Consider the following 7,669-nt stretch of genomic DNA (forward strand, 5'->3'; position numbering starts at 1 on the left):
CACCCATGAGCCTAGATAGTGTCAGCAGGCTATTCAATGTGCACTTCCAGCACAAGCCACTGGATAATAATCAGGAACAGGAACCTTAATGAGCATCTGGCTTGCCTATGATGCTCCTCACAGTTCAATAGCCAGGGACCAATTGTAGCAGCCCCAAAGAGGGATTCATTTTTCCTTTCCTCTCCTGCACCTTGCTTTAGCAGGGATCTTGATATTTCTCTATAGTCATCATCATATACATCAGCCTACAGTAGATGGGTTTGTGTGGTAGATTGCTTTCCTCTTTCCTTCCACACCCACATCCACCTACATAAACAAAAGCTTGATGCTTCCTTAGATATGCACAGAGAACCCAAGACTAACATCTGCTGAGAAAGCTCTTTATCAGCTAGCAATAGGTTCCATGGAAAGGCAAGATACATAAAAAGATAAAATAAATGCATACAATAATGAAACGAGTTTCCAGTCACTGGATAACAGCCCCCAGGAGCTTTTGACAGAATGCAAGATCATAATTACCGATGAGGAAGGCCATTTGGCCCATTTAATTAATCTAGCCAAAAAGATCTTGTATTCTCCCCCCCACCGCTGCATCTAATTGTTGATTAAATGATTCCAGGGTCATCGCCTCCACTACTCTATCTGTAAGACCATTCCAAGTGTTGATCATTTCTTTAAATTTCAGTCTTAAATTTACTTTTTATTAGTTTCAAGGCAAGTCTTTCTTTCTTTGCTGTGTAAGAAAACCTCTCAAGATGCCTCCTTTCCAGGCTGAAAAACCCAGGTTTCTCCAGTTTCCATTCCAAATTCAAAATATTCAATGATTTGATTTGTTCTGTTCTATTCCATTGAGTAGTTTGTTATGGGCATCCAATAGGATGACTCAATTCTCACACAGTTATCGGGGCAACGCTACAAAGTACAGCGCTATAACATAAGGCTTAATCATGAGTAAAATCATGGCTTAATGTCTATAACTAAGGGTTCTGACTCAGTAAGAGTCAATACTCCATACATGAATGAACATTTCTCCAGAGGATTGGAGATAAAATTGTTAAAATTTACCTCCCATTTGTAAATGGATATTCAATTGTCTTCAGAATTTAAAACAAAATTTAAATGGTTTCTTTTCATTTTTGCAACTGAGGGACACAGTCAGCAAATTGTACCTCCACACTACTACATCATAGGGAATGCTTGATGCAGTCCCGTGAGTGTGGGGGCAGCAGTGTTGAATGGTACATACATTCCACTAGGATTTCAGTGAAACATAATGGAAAGTGTGTGAAATTTTTTACTCGGAGCCCACTGTGCTGAGAAAAAGCAGTAACATTATTGATCGGAGTCATAACACTGAGACAGGGATGCTTCCTTAGATAGGCACAGAGAACCCAAGACTTTATCAAGTTTACGCCAGTGTTTTTCTTCACAACTCACTCCCCTGCTCAATCCCATAATGCCTAATAGCCCTCTTTTTTAAACAACTTCATTATCAAAAAGGTGAGAGTTTTTTAAAAAAACTACAAAGTATGACTGCAACCCCTTTACACATGACCATGGTGGTTTTACTGAGAATTAGAAATGCTTAATCTTAATGAGGAGGTAGTTTAGCGAGATAAGACATGGAGGCGCGCATAAGAATGAAAACTACTAATACATGAATGTCCTTATCATGTAATCTCTTGATTTTATGTCACAAACAGTTAATCTTCCATTAACTCTCGCATGTCATGGGTGATGCCAGTAACCCAGAGATGAAAGTCGGACAATGCAGTGTAGGATGGATGAGTCAAATTCAGAGAAAATATTAGGGAAATAAAGCTGAATCTCATTTACTCAAGATAGGTCAATGGTCAAAAATCATTCAGAACAACACAAACAACCACCTTCATTTATATAGCCCCTTTAAAAAAAAATCTCAAAGCGCTTCACAGAGGCGTAATCAAAAAATGGATGTCAGGCTGAAGGAGATCTTAGAAGGGGTGACCAAAAGCTTGGTCAAATATGTGAGTTTTAAGGAGGGTCGTAACAGGAGGAGAGGCGGAAGGGAATTCCAGAGCGTGGGGCCAACGTGGCTGAAAGGTACCGAAGAAACTGGGTTCAGTCTTCCCAATGTTTAGCTGCAGGAAACTGCGGCTCAAGGCTGGAAGTGAGACAAGCCGGTTGACCACATTGGGGCGGTGGAGCAGTCAAGAAGTGGTAGAAAGATTGAACTGGGTATAGTCAACGTACATGTGGAAGCTGATCCCATGTCTGCAGATGATGTTGTCAAGGGACAGCACGTAGCTGAGAAAGTGGTGGAGCCAGGATAGTTCCCCTGGGGAATTTCGGGGCGAGAAAAGAAGCCATTTCTGGAGGGGCTCTGGCTACGGTTGGATAGGGAAGAATCAAATCAAACGATGATAATCCCACTGAGCTGCACGCTGGAGGAGAGGTGTTGGAAGAGGATGGTGAGCTCGACCATGTCACAGACTGCAGAGAGGTCGAGGGGAACGAGGAGGGATATTGCACCACTACCACAGAGAATGTCGTTCACGATTTTGGTTAGGGATGGAAACATGATTGGAGAGATTCAAAGAGAGTTGCAGGAGAGATGGGCAGATTTTGAAGGTGACAACACGTTCAAGATCCCGAGAGGAAAAGGAAGTTAGAGGTTGGGGGTGGGTAGTTTTGAAGGGCAGAGGAATATAGGACGGATTTTTTGAAAAGTGGAGAGGTGGGGTGGTTTTTAAAAAGGAGAGAAAACCACTTACAATGTGAGCCTGTATATGGGCCAGGAAGGAAAGTGGCTGGTTAGTAGTATAGTGGGAATGGGGTCAAGGGAGCAGGAGGTGGGTCTCATGGACAAGGTGAGGTCAGAGAGGACACGTGGGCAGATGGGAGCGAATTTAGAAAGACGCGGGTTCAGGACTGGGGCAGGGGAGAGCCGGGGGTGGGAATGTTGGCTTGGTGGGAAGCAGGTGAACAGAGGGTCTCAATCTTGATGACAAAGAAGTTCATCCTTGGACTTCTTGTTGGAACCGAGAACTGAGAGGGGGGACAGGGGAAAGGGGTTTTGGATGATTGATGGTGGAGAAAAGAAGCCGGAGTTGGTAGTAGAACAGAACATGGATGTGGGCAAGAGTTTGAATGCCCCCCATTTGCCCCCTCTCCATCTCGCTTGACAGCATAGACTCCTGCTGGGATATAGTTCCATGCATTCTAGCTGCTATTTGGTACTTCATCCAAATGGCGCGAGTCTAGACAGTGAGTTTCGGCAGGAGATTCAAAGGGGCAACAGTCTTCCCTCTCTGCTGGTTGGAAAGATCCTAAATTAATTTTGTTTGGGGAACTTCAGTCCAGATCCTAGTGGGTGCAGGCCTACAACACGAAACAAGTCAGCAGTAATGTGGCAGTCTTAAATCAAAGGGCACAAAGCTGGAAATCCCCAGTACTGAGAATGAAAATGCCACACTGGCATAGTGGTGGTTGGGATTAAAGCACATTATAGGAGGTTGAGTAGAAAGAGCGTCACCTTCTCATGGGCCAGACCTGACCTGTGAGTGCATAACGTGGACAATGGGTGCAGAGACTGAATAAAAATGCTGCATTTCCTAGTACTGAGATCCTCTATCTTGGTAACCACAGAGTTCACACCATGGGCTCTTGAAAGACCAATTTTTTTTATTCAGAACTGTGATTATTTAAAAGAAAAAAAATACCTGACAAGATGGCTTTTATATGAACATAAAAGCAGTGAGCAATTTCTTTCACAAACTTTCCTCTCAACTGCAAGTTATGCAATCTCATAGCAGGCATCTTACAGCAAAGGAAATGTTATAGATACCAATTACAGCGATCAAACATATTACAGCAGTCACCACGATTTTCTCCTTCCTTCCCCCCAACAATCTGCATGACCATTTCTCTGACCACTTGACCCTTGGCATCCTAGTAGTCCTCCGTCTTCCGAGGATGTGGGTCGGTCAGCACTGTGGTACAATACATATCTTCACAAGTGATGCTGCCCAGATAAGCTCACAAGTGTTGCGACCTACATCAGGAGTGGAGATCTTTATCATGTCCGAGTTCTGGTCATAAATTTCTACTTATATTTACGTAAGTTTCAACTTAAATGAACATGTAACAGCCTAGCCTAACCCTATCTTCACCCAAAGTCCACACACATTCTAGCAGCAGTCATTTAATTGCAATCCTCTGAGGTCAATTTATAAATCACTAGTTAGGCCTCAGCTGGAGTATTGTGTCCAATTCTGGGCACCATGTTTTAGGAAGGATTTCAAGGCCTTGGAGAGGGCGCAGAGAAGATTTACTAGAATTATACCAGGGATGAGGGATTTCAGCTACATGGAGAGACTAGAGAAGCTAGGATTGTTCTCCTTAGAGCAGAGTAGGTTAAGATTTAATAGAGCCATTTAAAATTATTAAGGATTTTGATAGAGTAAATACGGAGAAACTGTTTCCACGGGCAGGAGGGTCAGTAACCAGAGGACACAGATTTAAGTTAATTGGCAAAAGAACCAGAGAGAAGATGAGAATTTTTTTTTAAATGAGAGTTGTTATGATCTCGAATTCACTCCCTGAAAGGGTGGTGGAAGCAGATTCAGTAGTAACTTTCAAAAGGGAATGAGATATTTACTTGAAAAGGAAAAATTTGCAGGGCTATAGGGAAAGAACAGGGAAGTGGGACTACTTGGATAGCTCTTTCAAAGAGCCGGTACAGGCACGAAGGGCTAAAAATGGCCTCCTCCTATGTTGTATGATTCTATGAATTTTAGTACCCATGAAACTCCACCTGGTGCAATTATATCTAATGTTGTATATTATTGAGACTCTAACACTTTCTTTGGCTGATAAAATTTACACCCTCAAGTGGAGAATTAACATATATTCAAGTCACCATTACAGTGAAAAATAAATGTGAGCAATTTGAGTCATATACCATCAATCCACAATCAGGATCCAACAAAGTGACAACCAAACTACACCTGTGTTCATCTCCCTTCTTGCACATATGATATAAAATCAATAAAAAACTCAGTAACAAATGGTTAATAGCTCAAGTTATCAGACACCAAGAGGTCACAATGCACCATTCTGGTTCCTGGACTCCTTTAACTGCATGATCCTCTTGAAAAACCTTGCACTGCACACATTTCCAGCATTAGTAGTACTAAAGATTACCTAGCAGCTGGAGCTGTAACTTTGAGCACAAATACACTGAGGTGAGTATAGTGGAGCCTCATTAAATATTAAATTCAGACTACTCATAAGGAACCGAGATACTGGGACTGCAACATCTCAGGTTTGTCTAACCTTTTCTTCTACTCATTGGTGTCAAGGGCCTTTCAAAGAAAAGAGGTCCAAGTCCCAGCCAGCTAATTCTTGAGCCACTTGTTATTGTCGCACACCTATCGATGTGTTTGACAATGATTCAATCAATGCGAATCATCTCCCAACACACTGAAGCAGACCCCGGGCCACTTCAAAGTGCAGCGTGAGTAAAGGGGCATTACTAATTAGTGGTGAGCTGAACAGTAATTCGAAAGTCTATAAAATCAAAATTGGCTCACCAAGTATTCGAGCTTTGAAGCAGCCAAGGATTACATTGGATTTGCCAACGTGTTGCACCAGAGTGATAGGATGCGAGTTCACACCAATAGTTCCCCACACATCTCATCATTAGGGACAGCTGCCGAGGAGAAGCCTCAGGAAAAGAAAAGAAAACAAGCATGTTATTCCTTCTAGCCAGTTACACAGAGGTACAGGCAGAGGCCGCTGAATAATCTAGCCACAGTTAGCAATGAACTCGCCAGTGGAGAATGTGACTACCATTTCAAAAAAAAACACATAGGCAAACTTCCAAAGATTTTTAAACTATAGCTTTTCTTTCACAAATGAAGGTGTAAATCTCATCTATAATATTAAAATTCTTACATCTGCCCGCACTTGTAAGGAGACATGGGTAAGAAAGTTTATTATACATAGTTACAGGTAGAAAAGTTTTCTCTCTCTCTCTATACCAAAGCACTAGAGACCTCACTTCAAATAACACCTGCATGTTTATCATGGTATGAATGAGAGAGAACACAGAAATATTAAAATAGACTGGTGACCTCGGGAAGGAGAGATAAGGAGCCTGAGAAAGTGGAAAGCAAGATGTTTGAAAAATGGAGTCACCATCACCTCATGTCAATCAATAGTATTGTAAAATGACCCATTATTCATGTATTCTGTAGCTCAGAGATGCAAAAGTTGCACATGAACAAAGCATGATCAAGTCACGTGGCGTCTACCATACAAGGTCATTTTGATGAGAACTATGTAGGAATTTGGATTTGAAGGTTCAATCAAACTGAATACGGAGCTCAGAACTGTAATGCATTAGAGACCCCAACCATCATCGCCCGGAAGTAATTACTATTTTACGTGTATGCTTAAATACTATATACTAAATAAAGCTACCAGCACTTGACTTTAATGTTACAAGAAACTTACTGATTCTGAGGGATATAACATCTAATCATAAACAAATGCATCCTCCAGCATACTTTTGGTTAACTTTTTCCATTATTAATTGCTATATCCACATTTATGTTGGAAACTGCCCATGCAAACTTGTCACTTAGTAAACACCGCCCCGCGTAGGTGATGTGATGTCAGAACTGGTAGGAGAGTGTAATTACAGCATGACAAGTTTCCACAGGCAGTTTCCATCACAAATGTGGACATTTCAATTTAAAATTAAAATATAAAAAGACAAGAGCATATGACTTTAAAAATAGGGATTATATGTGCATGCACAGATTCAATCATCACTCACCCTCTAACCCCCTTAACCTGAAGGCTACACTTGGTTGTGACTTCAGCTGTGCAATGCCACAGGAGGTCCATTAGCAGTCATTTAAATCTTGATGGACTGATGCACAGCAGACTTTATCGTTTTGAGGTCAGAGAAGCAGTTTCCTAAGGCAAACCTATATTAAAATTCAATTATCTGCTGTCTGTGCCTGACCTGCTGAAATACAAGTCATAGAATGGTTACGGCACGGAAGGGGGCCATTCGGCCCATCGAGTCCGCACCGGCTCTACGCAAGAGCAATCCAGCTTGTCCCACTCCCCCGCCCTATCCCCATAGCCCTGCAAATTTTTTCCTTTCAAGTACTTTGAAAGCCACGGTTGAATCTGCCTCCGCCACTCCCATCCTCCACCCGCAACCCCCCCCCCCCGCAACACCAGCAGTGCATTCCAGATCCTAACCACTTGCTTGTAAAAAAAAGTTTTTCCTAGTCTCATCTTTGGTTCTTTTGCCAATCACCTTAAATCTACAACCTCTGGTTCTTACCCTTCTGCCAATGAGAACGGTTTATCTCTATCTACTCTGACTAGACCCTTCATAATTTTAAATATCTCTATCAAATCTCCTCTCAACCTTCTCTGTTCCAAGGAGAACAATCCTGGCTTCTCCAATCTATCCATGTAACTAAAGTCCCTCATCCCTGGAATCATTCTAGTAAATGTCTTCTGCACCCTCTCGAAGGCCTTCACATCTTTCCTAAAGTGCGGTGCCCAGAACTGAACACAATACTCCAGTTGTGGTCAAATCTGTGTTTTATAAAGGTTCATCATGACTTCCTTGCTTTTGTACTCTACGGCTCTATTTATAAAG

The sequence above is a fragment of the Heptranchias perlo genome, chromosome 37 (genome assembly GCF_035084215.1).
Source record: "Heptranchias perlo isolate sHepPer1 chromosome 37, sHepPer1.hap1, whole genome shotgun sequence".
In the NCBI taxonomy this organism is placed as follows: Eukaryota; Metazoa; Chordata; class Chondrichthyes; order Hexanchiformes; family Hexanchidae; genus Heptranchias; species Heptranchias perlo.